Source organism: Neovison vison, chromosome 7 (genome assembly GCF_020171115.1).
Source record: "Neovison vison isolate M4711 chromosome 7, ASM_NN_V1, whole genome shotgun sequence".
NCBI classification, from domain to species: domain Eukaryota; kingdom Metazoa; phylum Chordata; class Mammalia; order Carnivora; family Mustelidae; genus Neogale; species Neogale vison.
In genome coordinates, this window is record NC_058097.1 from 190,352,487 (window position 1) to 190,370,885 (window position 18,399).

The 18,399-nt window shown below is 43.6% G+C and overlaps 1 protein-coding gene and 1 pseudogene across 2 annotated transcripts in view; one reads left to right on the forward strand and one right to left on the reverse strand.

Moving 5' to 3' along the window:
* CELF1 (CUGBP Elav-like family member 1) overlaps nt 1-7,250 on the reverse strand; it is a 75,643-nt gene extending 68,393 nt beyond the window's left edge. For both annotated transcript variants that reach the window (XM_044259294.1, XM_044259292.1), the window contains exon 1: nt 7,123-7,250. The gene's annotated coding sequence lies outside the window, so the exon portion shown is untranslated. The remainder of the gene's footprint in view (nt 1-7,122) is intronic.
* On the forward strand, nt 11-16,531 carry LOC122913602 (annotated as a pseudogene).
* Nucleotides 16,532-18,399: the final 1,868 nt, after the last annotated feature.

Consider the following 18,399-nt stretch of genomic DNA (forward strand, 5'->3'; position numbering starts at 1 on the left):
GGCTAGAAGGATGGCAGAAAGGTGAGTTATTGTTTAATGGTTAAGAATTTTTGTTTCAGGGGCGCCTGGGTGGCTCAGTGGGTTAAGCATCTGCCTTCGGCTCAGGTCATGGTCTCAGGGTTCTGGGATCGAGCCCCGCATCGGGCTCTCTGCTCAGCAGGGAGCCTGCTTCCTCCTCTCTCTCTGCCTGCCTCTCTGCCTACTTGTGATCTCTGTCAAATAAATAAATAAAAATCTTTAAGAAAAAAAAAAGGAATTTTTGTTTCAAATGAAGAAAACTTTTTTTAAAAAACAGTGGTGATGAGGACTTAGTAACACTAAATTGCACTCTTAAAAAAAAAAAAGTTAAAATGACCTAAACCTAAAACCATAAAACTCCTAGAAGAGAACACAGGGAAAAAACTTCGTAGCATTAGACCTGGCAGTGATTTCTTGGGTAAGACACCAGAAGTATAGATAACAAAAGCAAAAACAGACAAAAGACAAAATCAACACTGAAAAGACATGGGCAAAAAGTGTTTCTTCACATCATATATCTGACAAAGGATCAACATTCACAACATATAAAACAACTACAACTCAACAAAAATATCATATAACCTGATTTCAAAAATGAGCAAAGGACTTGGATATTTTTCCAATGATAATATACAAATAGCCAACAACCATTTGAAAAGATGTTCAATTAACATGATTAGTAAGAGAAATGTAAATCAAAATCAAAATGAAGTATATAAATGTCTATTAGCATATTGTTCGTATGAAACTAAATTAATATTGAACATGAGCTACACTTCAATTTAAAAAAGTATCACCTCATACTCTGGTTTCTCTTCAGATCGCATAAATCTTTCGCCTTTTAAAAAAGTATCACCTCACACCCTATTACTATTTTTTTTTTAGGATTTTATTTATTCATTTGACAGACAGAGATCACAAGTAGGCAGAGAGGCAGGCAGAGAGAGGAGGAAGCAGGCTCCCTGCTGAGCAGAGAGCCCAACGCGGGCTCGGTTGACCTGAGCCCAAGGCAGCGGCTTAACCCACTGAGCCACCCAGGCGCCCCTATTTAAACACATACCAAAAATAACAAATGTTGGCAAAGATGTGGATACTGGAACCCTTGAGCACTATTGGTGGGATTGTAAAATAGTGCAACCACTATGGAAAACAGTATGAAGGTTCCTCAAAAAATTGAAAATAGAACTACTATATGACCCAGCAATCTCAATTCTGGCTATTTTAAGAATCGAAAGAAGGGTCTTTAAGAGATACCTGCACTCGCACAGCAGCACTACTCACAATAGTCAAAAGGTAGAAACTACTCATGTCCATCAAGAGATGAATGGATAAACAAAATGAGTATCAATCACTTTTTTTTTAAGTGATCTCTACACCTATATGGGGTGTACTATATGTAAGTATAAGGAATCTCTACACCTATGGGGATCCAACCGATGACTTCAAGATCAAGAGTCGCATGTTTCACCGCATGAGCCAGCCAGGTGCCCTAGTATTATCGAGCCTTTAAAAGTATAGAAACCCGGGCGCCTGGGTGGCTCAGTGGGTTAAGCCGCTGCCTTCGGCTCAGGTCATGATCTCAGGGTCCTGGGATCGAGTCCCGCATCGGGCTCTCTGCTCAGCAGGGAGCCTGCTTCCTCCTCTCTCTCTCTGCCTGCCTCTCTGCCTACTTGTGATCTCTCTCTGTCAAATAAATAAATAAAATCTTTAAAAAAAAAAAAAAGTATAGAAACCCTGTCACATACTACGATATGGATGAACCTTAAAGATATTATGGTAAGTGAAATAAACCAGTCACAAAAAGCCAATACTATATAACTCCACTTATAGGATGTATCCAAAAGCAGTCAAATTCACAGAAACAGAAAACAAGGCCACCTGGATGGCTCAGTTGTTAAGCGTCTGCCTTCAGCTCAGGTCATGATCCCAGGGTCTAGGGATTCAGCTCTGCATCGGGCTCCCCGCTTGGTGGGAAGCCTGCTTTCCCCTCTCCCACTCCCCCTGCTTGTATTCCCTCTCTCACTGTCTCTCTGTCAAATAAATAAAATCTTTAAAAAAATAAGTAAGAAAAGAAACAGAAAACATATGGATGGTTTCCAGGAGCTGGGGGAAGGAAAAAAAGGAGAATTGTTGTTAACTGGGTATAAAGTTTCAGATTTTCAAGACAACAAGGTTCTGAAGAGGGGCGCCTGGGTGGCTCAGTGGGTTAAAGCCTCTGCCTTCGGCTCAGGTCATAATCCCAGGGTCCTGGGATCGAGTCCCGCATCGGGCTCTCTGCTCAGCAGGGACCCTGCTTCCTCCTCTCTCTCTGCCTGCCTCTCTGCCTAGCTGTGATCTTTGTCTGTCCAATAAATAAAATCTTAAAAAAAAAAAAAAAAAAGTTCTGAAGATATGTTTCCCCTCAATGGGAATGCACTCAATGCCACAGAAATATACACTCAAAAACAGTTAAAAAGAGTAAGCTTCACCTTGTTTTTTACATTAAAAACGCAAATACACCAGGGTGTGTGGGTAGCTCATCTGCCTTCTGTTATTGAGCCCCACATGGAGCCCTATTGGAGCCCTGCATAAGGCTCCCTCCAGGGAGCCTGCTTCTCCCTCTCCCTCTCCAGCTCATCCTGCTTGTGCTCTCTTGCCTTCTGTCAAATAAATAAAATCTTCTTTTTTTTTTTTTTAAAGATTTTATTTATTTATTTATTTGACAGCGAGAAATCACAAGTAGATGGAGAGGCAGGCAGAGAGAGAGAGAGGGGGAAGCAGGCTCCCTGCCGAGCAGAGAGCCCGATGCGGGGCTCGATCCCAGAACCCTGAGATCATGACCTGAGCTGAAGGCAGCGGCTTAACCCACTGAGCCACCCCGGCGCCCCATAAATAAAATCTTCTTAAAAAATTGAAAATATAAAAAGTGGTTTAAATGGCCAATTTTTGTCATATATATTTTACCACAATTTTTTATTTATGGGGGGTGCAAAAGCAGTTTTATTGAAGTACAGGGATAGGACCTATGGGCAGAAAGAGCTGCCTTTGCCACAATTTTTTAAAATTAATAAAATAACAGATCAAACCCACCGAGTTGTATGGTGTATGAGTTATACCTCAATAAAGCTGTTAAAAAAAAAAAAAAAAAAAAGCCTGAGGAAATAGTTTACCTAAATCCTATGATTCCATGGCTTAAAAAGAGCAATTTGTTCAAAGAACCCTGAGCCCTGACTAGTGGTGACTACGTTCCTACTTTCTCCAACTTCCTCACTAAGGCCTCCAAATGACAGCTCTTCCCTTCCTTTCCAAGGCATACCATCACCTTCTAACCTCTTTATCTTACTAGGTCCAATCTCACAGGAAAATTAAAAAAGTTAAAGAAACTGCATGGGAAGGGAGACAGAATTCAGCACATTTAGAGAGTCCAAATCTTTATTAAAATAAATTTTTTTTCACATGGTAGACATATAATAAATGTTAGATCTCCGCCCTCGCTTTCCTTCTCTTCTTCCATCCCAGCGTATGTTTAATAGAGCAACCTCGGGGTGCCCCGGCGACTCAGCTGGTTAAAGTGACTGCCTTCAGCTCAGGTCATGATCCCAGGGTCCTGGGATGTAGCCCATATCAGGCTCCTTGCTCCGTGGGGAGCCTGTTTCTCCCTCTCCCTGCTACTCCGCCTGCTTGTGCTCTTTGTCAAAAAAATAAATAAAAATTATTTAAAAATTAAAAATTTAAAAAGCAACTTTTCTGGGGCACCTGGGTGGCTCAGTAGGTTAAGCATCCAGTTCTCGGGCTTGTAAGATTGAGCCTGGCATCCAGCTCCACACTCAGAGTGCAGTCTGCTTGTCCCTCTCCCTCTGTTCCTCCCTCTACCCACACAGGCAGGTGTTCTCGCTCTTTAAAATAAATAGATAAAACCTTATAAATAAATAAATGGAAGAGCAACTTCTCTGTGCTTGTGCTGGACATCCACTGGCCCACCTCACATATGCTGGAGCTATTAAATCCACAGCACCATTTAAAATTTGTTTAAAAAAATTTGCTTAAGGGCACCTGGGTGGCTCAGTGGGTTAAATCCTCTGCTTTCGGCTCAGGTCATGATCCCAGCCAGCGTCCTGGGATCGAGCTCTGCTCAGCAGGGAGACTGCTTCCTCAGCTCTCCTCTCTCTCTGCCTGCCTCTCTGCCTACTTGTGATCTCTGTCTGTCAAATAAATAAATAAAATCTTTTTAAAAAAATTTGTTTAGGGCACCTGGGTAGCTCAGTGGCTTAAGCTACTGCCTTTGGCTCAGGTCATGATCTCAGGGTCCTGGGATCGAGTCCCGCATCAGGCTCTCTGCTCAGCAGGGAGCCTGCTTACTCCTCTCTCTCTGCCTACTTGTGATCTCTCTCTGTCAAATAAATAAATAAAATCTTAAAAAAAAATTGTTTAAAAAAATAATAAATTAACTGTGTTGTTTTGTTTTTAAATTTTTATTTATTTGACAGCCAGAGATCACAAGTAGGCAGAGAGGAAGGCAGAGAGAGGGAGGAAACAGGCTCCCTGCTGAGCAGAGAGCCCAATGTGGTGCTCGATCCCAGAACCCTGAGATCATGACCTGAGCCGAAGGCAGAGGCTTAACCCTCTGAGCCACCCAGGTGCCCCATTAACTGTGTTTTTAAACCATGCCTATCACATACTACTAAACCTTCAAAACACATCACTAAACTGTGAGTAGGATAAACTTATTATTTTTGTAAAATAATAAACATTTTCTACTATTAAAAAAAGGATAAGATAGGGCGCCTGGATGGCTCAGTGGGTTAAGCCGCTGCCTTCGGCTCGGGTTGTGACCTCAGGGTCCTGGGATCGAGCCCCGCATCGGGCTCTCTGCTCAGGGGGGAGCCTGCCTTCCCTTCTCTCTCTGCCTGCCTCTCTACTTACTTGTGATCTCTCTCTCTCTGTCAAATAAATTAATAAATAAAATATTTTTTTAAATAAATAAATAAATAAATAAGATAAAGACCAAGGACTAAGAATCACTTATGAGTGATGGGACTAAGAGTGAGTTTCATTTCTTTTCTCTATTTTTTATAATGAATCTATAGCTTTTTTTTAATATATAGCTTCTGTAATAAGAAAATTTAGTGGAAATCTTTAGAAAAATAAACATTCTGGCTCAAAATCTCACTGTCTCTTCAACCACAGGCACTTTCACATGTACTGCACTAAAGCTGAATTAGCACCCAGAAGACGGACACTATTTCCTCCATCTTGCAGAGGAGAATAAACTGAGGCTCAAAACAGTTAAGTGACTTGGTCAAGGCTATACAGCCAGCAACTGACAAAGCAAGGATCACCAGGCCTTTTTTAACTTCAATCACAGGGCCCTTGCCATTCCAGGCAATTTGCATTGTTGCTCCTAATATTGTCTGCCTGTTTTTTTTTTAAATTTATGATGAGACTCTCTTAAGAATCCTTGCTCTGTAACTTAGGGCAAGTAAGTCACTTAACCTCTGGGGACCTCAGTTTCCTCATCTGCAAAGCAAGAGTGGGAAAAGATATTTTATCTCTAATAGGCCCACATGCTAACGGATGTTAGCCTAGATACCACCTAGGGTAAGAAAATCTAATGTGCAAGCGTGAATGGAGAAAAGTTGAGACCTATGCTCTGGGCCAAGAGCCATTCTTAATGGAAACAGGTGGTGGACAATCAAGAGGGAAAAAAACCACTGGAGGAACCACAAACTTCCTGGTTAAATCAACAGCTGAAAGCTTCAGCTTTGCTTTACTAACAATGCTTCAATCTTGGCTAACTCATAATCAGAAACTACACACTGTAAGTAAAACTAGGAAGAGTATAAAAACTTGCGGGGGGGGGGGGCAATAGTTTATGCATGCTATGGTAACTTCATGATCTTCCGCGTGGACTCATTAATGTTAAAACAGAAAGAATCCCGGTGTGCTTCAATGTGGAGACGCCTTCTTCCTCACCAAGAATGTTAAGGAGAAACTGAACTTGCATAGCACTCTAAGAGACGCCACACTCGAGGAAAGGAGCCGACCCAACACTTGCGGAGAGGGTGAAAGAATGCAATTAAAGCTTCTCCAATCTACAAAGAATCAAAGACAGCGAAAAGACCTTTAAAAGAAGAAGTTCCTGTAAAGGATTCGCGGAGTACTGTAACCTCTTACACTGCAAGCATTATAAAGCACTGCCGCCCGCTATTTGAAACTGTTATATAGCCTTTCTACTCGAGGGTAAAGGGCAATAAAAGTACAGCATTAACTCTGCTGGAGAGAAAAAGATTCCATTTTGCTGAAACAGGCTCCGACCAAAATCTCACCACCTTCCCGTCAACTAGAAGGGGAGGATGAGCCTGAACCAACAAGAAGCTCCTTGGAACCTGTGCTATACTCCTAAGAATTAAAACAACATCTTGCCCCTAAAACCGCAACCAAGACACCACCTGCTTTAAATCCAAAGCCAGGTCCCTAGAGAAAAAAGCTCTTCACTGCGCTCTCCGCGCTCTCGGGTGCGAGATTCCAGCCCTGCTACTAGGCCACGAATGGGTGAGCACCTGATGTGGGGGGAGGGCGAGCCAAGGCCCTAGCGGATCCGGGGCGGGGAGCGGGGGGCTCTCAAGGCTCCCGAACAGAAGCGCTAACCCCCACAAAGGCAGGGGTCCTGGGCTCCCTGCCAGGGGTCGGCACCAAGAACACGTGGGACGTCAGAAGGAAGGAAGGGGTGTCCCGGGCAGACAGCCTGGGTCTGGCACCGCGGCCGGAAAAAAGAGAGTGGAGCTACCCCTGGGCAGGGAACGGAGCCCTCGGGGCCCTCAGGGTGAAGGCAAAGGGCGCGGAGAGAGGGGGCAAGGCCACGAGGAGGGCGGGTCTCCCCGGGCGCGGGGGCACGCGCCGGACTAGCGCGGCGGGACCCAGGGAGCGGAGGGCCCCGACACGCGGGAGGAGATCGCCGACCTGCCCCCGGGGCGCGGGGAGCCAGAAGCGGCCGCGCCCGAAGGGCCCTGTGACCCGCGGCCGCCAGGACCGGACCCGCCCCGCGGCGCCTTCCTCCTGCCTCCTTTCCCTCCCTCACTCCCTCCCTCCACCCGCGGCCCGTTAACCCGTGGCCACCGCACTCACCAGCGGCTGCACCTGAGCCCGCCGCTGCCTCAGCTGCTGCCTGCGCCTCCGCAGCCGCCGCCGCCGCCTCGCTGCTGAGGCCGAGTCCCGGGGGAGCCTCCGCGTCCCGCCGCCGCTGCCGCTGCCGCCAGAGCAGAACACCCCAAAATGGCGGCACTTCCGGCACCTACCACCGGCGGGGAGGGCTGAGGAGGAGGAGGGGGAGGGCGGTGAGAGGGAACGTACCACCGCGGTGCCGCCCGCAGCGCCGAGCCGAGCGAAGCACGGTGCCGGGTCCAGCGGAGCGCGCGGCGCTACAGCGCCCCCTTGGGCTGGGGAGTGGAGAAGCAGCCGCGCCGAAGCCCTGGGCGCTGCGGGCGGAACCCTCAGTCCGGGGAGCTGCAGGAGCGCATCTCTTTGTCTCGGAGCGCTACTGCTGCAAAGGGTCGGAAGACCGGGTCTGAGAGTCTGAGGTTCTTGGCCCTGCGCACCGTACCCACAGGAGTTCTGGATGACTTGGTGGACGAGGACCTCTGCTTGGCACTGAATTATGCGCATAATAAAATATTTGATGAATGAATGAATGAGTGAATGGAATGGCGCTTGGCCAGCCTTGGGCACATGACACACCCTCCTTCTGCCCCAACAGACAAGCAACGAGATCCAGGCCTTCTTCCGTCTTTGCTGAGATGTGGAACGTGAATCTAATTGCAAGCTTTCAGAGTTAGGGGAGTGCTTTCTAACAGGATGATCCGCCTGTGAACGCACAACCTTGCAAAAAATTCCTGAAGCGCCAGGAAGCTCGTAAGGGTTCTTATTAAGAGACTGATTGCTCAGCCCTAACCTCCATTTCCCAGAAAAAAAAATTTTAAACAACCCAGGTTAGGTCCCAAAAGACCTCCTTCAGAGGGACTCAGGAATCCCGAAAATTAGGTGGAATTCAAACTACAACTGTTGTTTGCTTGTTTGTTTAAAAAGGCTAATGCAGGTCCTACACCTTATGTGACAGTGAAATATACATAAAAAAAGAAAACTTAGAGGCTCCTGGGTGGCTCAGCACTTACCCTTCTGCCTCTGCTCACGTCATGATCCCAGGGTCCTGGGATCCAATCCCCCTTTATCAGGCTCCCAGCTCAGCTGGAAGCCTGCTTCTTCCTCTTGCACTCCCCCTTCTTGTGTTCCCTCTCTCGCTGTCTCTCTCTCTCTGTCAAATAAATAAATAAATAAAATCTTAAAAAAAAAAAAAAAGAAAGAAAGAAAGAAAAGAAAAAAAAATAGGGGTGCCTGGGTGACTCAGCTGGTTAAGCATCTGCCTTTGACTCAGGTCATGATCCCAGGGTTCTGAGATGGCGCTGCCTGCTTAGCCAAGAGTCTGCTTCTCCCTCTGCCCCTTTCCCTGTTCATGCTTGCTCTCTCTCTCTGAAATAAGTAAATAAAAATATTTTAATTAACTAATTAATTAATAAGGGCACTCCCAAACAGAAGCCTCAAGGGTTTTCCCATGTATTAGAAGCACCTCTTTTGGGGCACCTGAGTGACTCAGTGGGTTAAAGCTTCTGTCTTTGGCTCAGGTCATGATCCCAGGGTCTTGGGATCGAGCCCCGCATCCCGCTGTCTGCTCAGCAGGGAGCCTGCTTCCTCCTCTCTCTGCCTGCCTCTCTGCCTACTTGTGATCTCTACCTGTCAAATAAATAAATAAAATCTTTAAAAAAAAAAAAAAGAAACACCTCTTTCCTCCTTGGGGGTTGTTGGGAAACTAACATAGTTTTCCTGGTACCATACAGACAGGAACAATTAGCTCCTAATGTATTATCATATTCCCTAATTGTACCATATAGTTTATCATTTTGTATACATTTATAATACTGATATGTAATCTTGTTCTTGTTAATAAGTATATGTGTAATTTACTGAAAACACCCTATATTTATAGATCATTATAACTTATAGAATGCTGTCATATACATTACCACAATTAATTTTATATTGGTCTCCCAGCTGCCACAGATTGTACAAACTTTGTAAACAGAGACTGTCTTTGTGGGCCACAGAATCATCCAGATATGCACCACATTACTTCCTTCAGGTCTTGACGTAAATGTCACCTTCTCACCTGGGCTTTCGCTGACCACCTCATTTATAATTATACACACAGAGGGGTGCCTGCGTGGCTCAGTCAGTTAAGGGTCTGCCTTCAAGTCCTGGGATCCAGCCCCAGGTCAGGCTTCCTGCTCAGCGGGGGTCTGCTTCTTCCACTGCCCCCTCCTCTGCTTGTGCTGTCTCTTTTTCTCTCTCACTCTCTCTCAAATAAATAAACAAATAAGATCTTTTAAAAAATAAAAAAATAAAATAAAATCTCACACACACACAGAAAGACAGAAATAATGAAATAAAATTACACACACAAACACCCATGCTTCTAATCCCCCTTTTCTGGTTTGTTTTTATCCAAATCACTAATCACCATCTAACACAGTGTATTTTGTACTTCATATTTTACTTACTTTATTTGTACCCCACCCCAATTAGATGGTAAATTCTACAGGAATAGGATCTTAGTCTTTTTTATATCCTCAGGGCCTAGAAAAATGCCTACCTATAAAAGATGCTCAATAAATTGTACTGGTTTTTAAATTTGACTTAGATATATTGTGAAATGGTTTTTAAATTTGACTTAGATATAGTCAAATTTTTTAATTTGACTGGTTTTTAAATTTGACTTAGATATATTGTGAAATGGCTACCACAAAAAGATTAGTTAACATCCTCATCTCATATAGATAGAAATTTTTTTTCTTTCTTGTGTTGAGAACTCTTAGGATCTACTCTTTTAACAACTTTCCCATAGCCCAGACCACAGTGTTAACTATAGTCATCAAGTTGTATATTTCATCCCCAAGTACTTACTTATAACTGGAAGCTTGTACCTTTTGACTGTCTTTATCCACTTCCCCTCCCCCGTCAATACATATTGTTGAATTGAATAAGCATACCTAGGTGTTTATTATGGAAAAAGAGAATGAATTGTTTAGCCTTCAGAAGCTTCCTAGAATCTATGATTATAAATATATGATTAATATATTAATAATAAAATTAAAATAATATATTAATAATAAAATTTAAAATTAAAATTAATATATTAATAATAAACTATATATAAATATATGATTATAAATTATATGAATATAATGTGTTAGATGAAGGTAGGGATCACGACCATTTTCTTATTCTCTTGTTTCTCCAGGTTTTTTTCATAATATCTGACTTAGATATTTCTTGAAGGGCAACCAGAAACTTTCCCCTATTTTATCTGCCTCTTGACTTAGGGCTCCCATTGGCAGTAACACTTGTCGCAAGGTACCAGGCTTCCTCTTGCATCTAGTTACCAAGGCAGGAGCCTGCTTCTCCCTCTCCCTCTGCCCCTCCTTGTGTTCTCTCTCTTGCTCTGCTCTCTTTGTCTCAAATAAATTTTTAAAATCTTTAATAAATTTTTAATACATTTTTTAAAATCTTTAAAGAGGGGGCACCCAGCTGGCTCAGTCAGTTGAGCACGTGACTCTTGATCTTGAGGTTGTCAGTTTGAGCTTCGCGTTGGGGATAGAGATTAATTTAAAATATAATATTCTGGGGCGCCTGGGTGGCTCAGTCATTAGGCGTCTGCCTTCAGCTCAGGTTGTGATCCCAGGGTCCGGGGGTCCAGCCCTGCATCAGGCTCCCTGCTCAGCAGGAGGCCTGCTTCTTGCTGTCCCACTCCCCCTGCTTGTGTTCCCTCTCTCACTGTCTCTCTCTGCCTCATAAATAAATAAAATCTTTTAAAAAAATAAAAATAAGGGGCGCCTGGGTGGCTCAGTGGGTTAAGCCACTGCCTTCGGCTCAGGTCATGATCTCAGGGTCCTGGGATCGAGCCCCGCATCGGGCTCTCTGCTCAGCAGGGAGCCTGCTTCCTCCTCTCTCTCTGCCTGCCTCTCTGCCTACTTGTGATCTCTGTCTGTCAAATAAATAAATAAAATCTTAAAAAAAAAAATAAGAAATAAAATCTTAAGGGGCACCTGGATGACTCAGTCAGTTAAGTAAGCAGCTCTTGATTTGGGCTCAGATGATGATCTCAGGGTTGTGAGACCAAACGCTGCATGGAGCTCAGCGTTGGGCGTGGAGCCTGCTGCAGATCCTCTCTCTCAGCGTGCCTGGGTAGCTCAGTTGACTAAGTGTCTGCCTTTGGCTTAGGTCGTGATCCCAGGATCCTGCTCAGCTGGGAGCCTGTTTCTCCCTGTGTGCCTGACGCTCTGCCTACTTGTGCTGGGGAGCACACTTGCACTCTCTCGCTCTCTCTGTCAAATAAATAAAGAAATACAATCTTAAAGAAAAAAAAAAAAGATCCTCTCTCTCCCTCTCTAGGAAAAAAAGTAATTAAAAAAAAAAAATCTTAAAAAAAAACAGTGCTCTGAATCCTCACCACTTGACATTGCCCTAATTTTAGTCATTCTGCTAGGATAGAGTGATATTTCACTATGGGTTTTTTTTTTTTTTAAAGTAACCTCTACACCCAACATGGAGCCTAAACCTACAACCCCAAAATCACTCTGAGCCAGCCAGGCACCCTTTATATTGGTTTAAATTTTTACTTCCTGGGGTGCCTGGGTGGCTCGGTGGGTTGAAGCCTCTGCCTTCGGCTGGGGTCGTGGTCCCAGGGTCCTGGGGTCGAGCCCCGCATCGGGCTCTCTGCTTGGTGGGAGGCCTGCTTCCTCCTCTCCCTCTCTCTGCCTGCTTGTGGTCTCTGTCTGTCAAGTAAATAAATAAATAAATCTTTAAAAAAAATAATAATAATAATAAATAAATTTTAACTTCCTTAATGATGTTGAGAGACTTTATATAATGTTTATTGACTATTTAAATATGCTCTCTTGTGAATCATCTACTTAAGTCTTTCTTTCTCCCTCTCTCTCCCGAGACTCTTAGTTTAATAGGAGATACAGATGTATCTATAGGAGATATAGATATATCGAAAGGTACATACTTTTTTTTTTTTTTTTTAAGTAGGCTCCATGACTGGTGTGGAGACCAGTGCAGAGCAAACTCACAACCCGAGATCAAGACCCATGAAATCAAGACCTGAGGGGAGATCACTTAACTGACTGAGCCACCCAGGTGCTCCAGTTTTTTTTATATTTTGAATACAAGTCCCTTGCTGGATATGTGTAGTGCTTATGTCTTCTCCCGGTGTGGCTTGCCTTTACCATCTTAATGGTTTCTTTCTTTCTTTCTTTTTTTAAAGATTTTATTTATTTGACAGACAGAGATCACAAGTAAGCAGAGACAGGCGGGGGTGGGGGGTGGGGGGGGTGGGGGGGGTGGGGGGTGGGCGGGGTGCAAGCTCCCCGCTGAGCAGAGAGCCCAAGACCCTGGGATCAAGACCTGAGCCAAAGGCTGAAGCTTTAACCCACTGAGCCACCCAGGTGCCCCTCTTAATGGTTTCTTTTGATGAAAAATATTTTTAATTTTAATATGGCCTTGTTTTTTGTTTTGTTTTCAAGGCCCTGTTTTTTGGTCCTTATTTTATGGTTGGTGATTTCTGTGTTCTGTTTGAGAGATTTTTGTTTACCCAGGTCATGAAAATTTTCTCCTTTATTGGTTTAGTCTTTCACACTTAGATCTAAGATCCATCTACTGTTTTTGTGTATGGTATGAGAGGAGGGTCACAGTTCTTTTCTTTTGTCTTTGTAGATATCCAGCTGATCCATTATCATTTAGAAAGGCCATCTTTGGGGCGCCTGGGTGGCTCAGGTCATGATCTCGGAGTCCTGGGATCGAGTCCCGTGTCGGGCTCTCTGCTCAGCAGGGAGCCTGCTTCCCTCTATCTCTCTCTCGGCCTGCCTCTTCATCTACTTGTGATCTCTCTCTGTCAAATAAATAAATAAAATCTTTAAAAAAAAAAAAAATAAAGGCCATCTTTTCCCACTGAGATTTGCAGTTAGGCTTGCTTCTTTCTTTCTTTCTTCTTTCTTTCTTTCCTTTCCAGTAGGCTCCACACCAAGGCTTGAAAAGGCTTGAACTTATGACCCCGAGATTAAGAATCACGTGCTCCACCAATTGAGCAAGTCAGGTGCCCTGAAGCTTTTTTTTTTTTTTTTTTGAACTCTCATATCGGTAGTTGGAATAAAAACAGTACAACCACTTTGGAAGACCATTTGACTGTGTCTACTAAACCCAAACAATTAAATGGACTTGTATGTACCCTGTGATGCAGTAATTCCATTCCCAACAGAAATGAGTACATTTTTTTTTTCCAAAAGAATTGTTTGTAGCACTTTTATTAATAATAACCTGCCCCCCAAAAATAACCCAAACTGGAAATGGTAGATAAATTGTGCAAAATATTTATAGCAGACTATTTATATAGCAAGGACAAGGAAGAAACTGCTACTAAGGATGAGTCCCATAGACATACTATTAAGTAAAACAAGTCAGGAAAAAAAGCACAGGGGCACCTGGGTGGCTCAGTGGGTTAGAGCCTCTGTCTTCAGCTCAGGTCATGATCCTGGGGTCCTGGAATCGAGCCTCGCATAAAAAAAGAAAAAAGCACATCTTGCACAAGTCTATTTAATTGAAGTTTGAGAAGAGGTAAAAATAATAAGAAATGTCAGGATAGAGGTAATCTTCGCCAGGAAGTGGGGATTGACTATGAACTAAAGGGAGTATGAGCAAACTTTCTGGAATATTGGAAAGTGTTACATCTTCGTCTGAGGGATGGTCTCATGGATGTATAAATATATGAAATTTATCACACCTTACACTTGGAATTTGTGTGTTTTCTATGGCCAGGAAGAATAACAACAAACAACCCATTAGACAAATGGACAAGGAAATAAATATACAATTCACAGAAAGAATACAAATGGCCAATAAACAAAAAAAGTTCAATCTAACAAATAATTAAATATATTAAAATTAAAACAGTGTGGATTTTTTGGACTGTCAAATGGGAGATAAATAATTTTAAAAGATGATGGAGTTGTAAACATTAGGCACTCTCGGTGTATATACATGCAGCCATATAGGAGGGAAACAATCATTAAAATTAAAAACATTCATACCTATTTATATAAGATTCTAGAAAATGCTAGGGCGCCTGGGTGGCTCAGTGGGTTAAGCCGCTGCCTTCGGCTCGGGTCATGATCTCAGGGTCCTGGGAGCGAGCCCTGGGATCGAGCCCCGCATCGGGCTCTCTGCTCAGCAGGGAGCCTGCTTCCTCCTCTCTCTCTCTCTGCCTGCCTCTCTGCCTACTTGTGATCTCTCTCTGTCAAATAAATAAATAAAATATTTAAAAAAAAAAAAGATTCTAGAAAATGCTAATTAATCTATAGCAGATCAGTTGTTGCTGAGGAATAGGGTAAGGGAATAAAGAGGTATGGGAAGAAGGGGTTACAAAGGAAACCGAGAACACTTATTTGGAGGTAATGGATACATTCTATTATCTTCATTATGGTGATGTTTTCACAAGTACATACATATATCAAAATGTATTAAAGCATATACTTTATTTAAAAAAATAAAAAAGATTTAGAGCACCTCAGTGGCCCAGATGGTTAAGCGTCTGTCCTCGGCTGGGGTCATGATCCCAGGGTCCTGGGACTGAGTCCCATGTCAGGCTCCCTACTCAGCAGGGAGTCTCCTTTCCTTCTCCCTCTCCCTCTGCCCCTCCCCCTGCCCATGTTCACAGGTTCTCTCTGTCTCAAATAAATAAATAAAATCTTAAAAATAAACAAATAAAAATAAACTACTTAATCTTTTTTAAAAAGATTTAATTTTTATTATTTATTATTTATTTTTTTAAAGATTTATTTATTTATTTGATAGAGATCACAAGCAGGCAGAGAGGAAGGCAGAGAGAGAGGAAGGGAAGCAGGCTCCCTGCCGAGCAGAAAGCCCAACACAGGGCTCAATCCCAGGACTCTGGGTTCATGACCTGAGCCAAAGGCAGAGGCATTAACCCACTGAGCCATCCAGGCGCCCCAAAAGATTTAATTTTTAAAGTAATCTATGCCTGGCATGGGTCCAGAACTCACAGCCCTGAGATCAAGAGTCACTTGCTCCACCGACTGAGCCAGCCAGGTGCCCCTAAAGTGTATACTTTAAATACATGTAGTTTAGTGTATGTCAATTATACTCAAGAAAACTATAAAAAATTTCCTGTGGCCCCCTTAAAAAGATGCACATATCCCTTAATATAGCCAGTGTATTTCTAGAAATGTTTGCTTCAGAAACATAAGTGTGTGAAGCACATACAAGGCTTTTCCTGCAGCATTCTTTGACTTGGCCAACTAGTATTTATTGAGTGCCAACTAGTCAGGCACTGAGCTAGACAATGGGGTTATAGGCATGAATGCAATAGACAAGGTCCCTGCCCTCATGGAAGTGACTATATTTCTAATTGGTTAAAAAAAAAAAAGGTGCTATCCAGTTGGGTTCCCCATCCATCAATAGGGAAATAGTTATGGAAATGCTGTATCCAGTAGCTGCTGTGGAGAGTGTCTTTTGAATCCGGAGCAACCAGAGCAGTGGGCAGGTGCAGCAGGTACCTGGGGACAGCCAGTGTGACCTATACAACGACCTGCATGGTAAGATAGTGTATACACTGCAGCTTCCCTCCGTGCTCAGTGGCAGCCCGCCCCCCCCCACCCCCAAATGCAAACCACTTCTTAGAGGCTTTTATCTGTTAAGTCCAAAGAAGTCAATGTTTCCAGACTTCTTCATTCAGGAGGTTCAAAGAATGTTGGTACAAAAATCATCAAACTGAGGGGTGTCTGACTTCAGCTCCGGTCATGATCTTGGGGACCTGGGACAGAGCCCCCGGTCTGACTCAGCTCTGTTCTCGCTCTCTCTCAAATAAATAAAATCTTTAAAACGAAAATCATCAAACTGAAGCAAGAGAATTGACAGGTAGAAGCTGCAGACAGTGCCATCAGGAGGAAGGTCAGAAAGAGTCGCAAACCACAGAGTAAACCAGAATCAGAGGAGGAGCTTGAGGATAGGAACCACCCCCAGGCTATCCGGGAGCAGTTGCCCCAGAAGCTGACTGAAAGAACGGAAAGACGTGACCCAATAGGTGGAGCTGCTGGGAATGTTGCTGGCGGACAGCTGGGCAAAGTCGCCAACCCACTTTCAAGCAGTGAGTGAGACCCTGGCATCACAGCAAAAATCCGCATGATCCCCGTGGCCTCTATGGTGTTGTTAGAAACTTTGTAAGGTGAGCTGAAACTTTTTAAAGAAACAGCCAAAATACAGATGGAGGAGTTCCAGGCCCTGAAAGTAAAGTTGAAGATGAAAGAAGAAGAGAGGGCCCGGTTCACTGAACGGCAGATTTTATGTAACAGTCAAGTAAATGATTTTACAACAGCCCTTGAGGAAATGGAGCAGCTATTAGAAATGTGATGAAAAGCAAGTGGCCAGATGGCTCCCTCTTGGGGAGGAAGTCTCAGAGAAAGCCACTTCGAACATCTGCTTGTTGGCCATGATCTAGGATTCACCAGACCTGGAAGGAAAGCAGTTTCTGCAGTAGGATTCAGGATAGTGTATGCTGGCATGGAGGTTCCACCTGTAAGCAAGTGTTCCCAGCCTTCGGATGGGTCAGCTTTCCTGAATCTCACGCATATGTAACAGAGGGGCTTGGAAGGGGCCTAACAGAGAGAGGCCCCGGAAGCTCGGATCAATGTCCTAGGCAACAAAGTAGCATGCCTGTAAGAATCAGGAGACAAAACCAACCACAGCCAGAGGATCCAGAAGGTCCCATCCAGCTATGTGGGAAGAAAACTTTAATTGTACAAGGGAGCACTGGCGCTCTATGAGAGGAGTTGCTGAGGGGACATGCGCTCCCCTTCTAACTTGGGACACATTCTGTCCCATCCTGGTTGGGCTCTGTACCTCATGGTAAATTTATGAACTTGAAGCAGATTAATAAATGGAGTGAAAGTATAGATAGCAATAATACCTACCTGAAACTATGTATCTTAGAGTTTTCGTTTAAATCACTTACATATTGCATCTGGGTGGATCACTCATTAAGCATCTGCCTTTGGCTCAGTCATGATCCCAGGGTCCTGGGATTGAGCCCCACATTGGGCTCCTTGCTCAGCAGGAAGCCTGCTTCTCCCTCTCTCACTCCCCCTGATTGTGTTCCCTCTCTCACTGTGTCTCTATCAAATGAATAAATAAACTCTTAAAAAATAAATCATATATATATAATGTTTGTAAAATGCTGTTCCTATTTATTTATTTATTTTAAGATTTTATTTATTTATTTGACAGACAGAGATCATAAGTAGGCAGAGAGGCAGGCAGAGAGAGGGGGGAAGCAGGCTACCTGCGGAGCAGAGAGCCCGATGCGGGGCTCCATCCCAGGACCCTGAGACCATGACCTGAGCTAAAGGCAGAGGCTTTAACCCACTGAGCCACCCAGGCACCCCTGTAAAATGCTGTTTTTAGAGTAAATATTCTATAACTAGTTTATAACTTTGAGAAATGATAAAATGATAGTACAATTATTACACATGGGTCTATCAGAAAGCTACATAGGGGCACCTGGCTGGCTCACTCGGTGAAGCATGTGACTCTTGATCTCAGGGTTGTGAGTTCAAACCCCGTGCTGGGTGAAGAGATTACATAGAAATAAAATCCTTAAAAAAAAAAAAGAAAGAGAAATATATAAGCTGCCACAGAAAGATGTTAAAAACACACAGTTAAGTACTAAAAAGCAAGTTACAAAATTCCCATTTTTGTTTTAAGGAAATACATATATATATTCAAAACCTCCATGTTAATAACTGAGGGAAGGGGGTTAGTTTTTTTGTAGGCGGTAAATATGGGAAGATGTGGACCTGGGAAGGACTAGTGAGAGATACGAATTTCTGACAGGATTTGAGTCCCTGGATTGTTGCTATTTGCTTACTTGCCCTTTCTGAGGTTTGTGTAAGAGTCAGTAGATCATCCATGTTGCCCAAGCTAGTTAAGATTTGGGCATCTAGGGGTGCTTGGCTGGCTCAGTCAGAGTAGCATGCAACTCTTGAACTCGGAGTTGTGAGTTTGAGACCCCGTTTGGCAGAGACATTACTTCAGTAGATAAACTGATGCTTCTTATCCATTCATCCACTGACAGACACGTGGGTTAGGTGCTGCCCAACTCTTTTTTTTTTTCCAGTTTATTTATTTAAATCATCTCTATACCCGACAGGGGTGTGTGTGTGTGTGTGTGTGTGTGTGTGTATTCAGCCTTAAAACGGAAGCAAATTATGGGGCGCCTGGGTG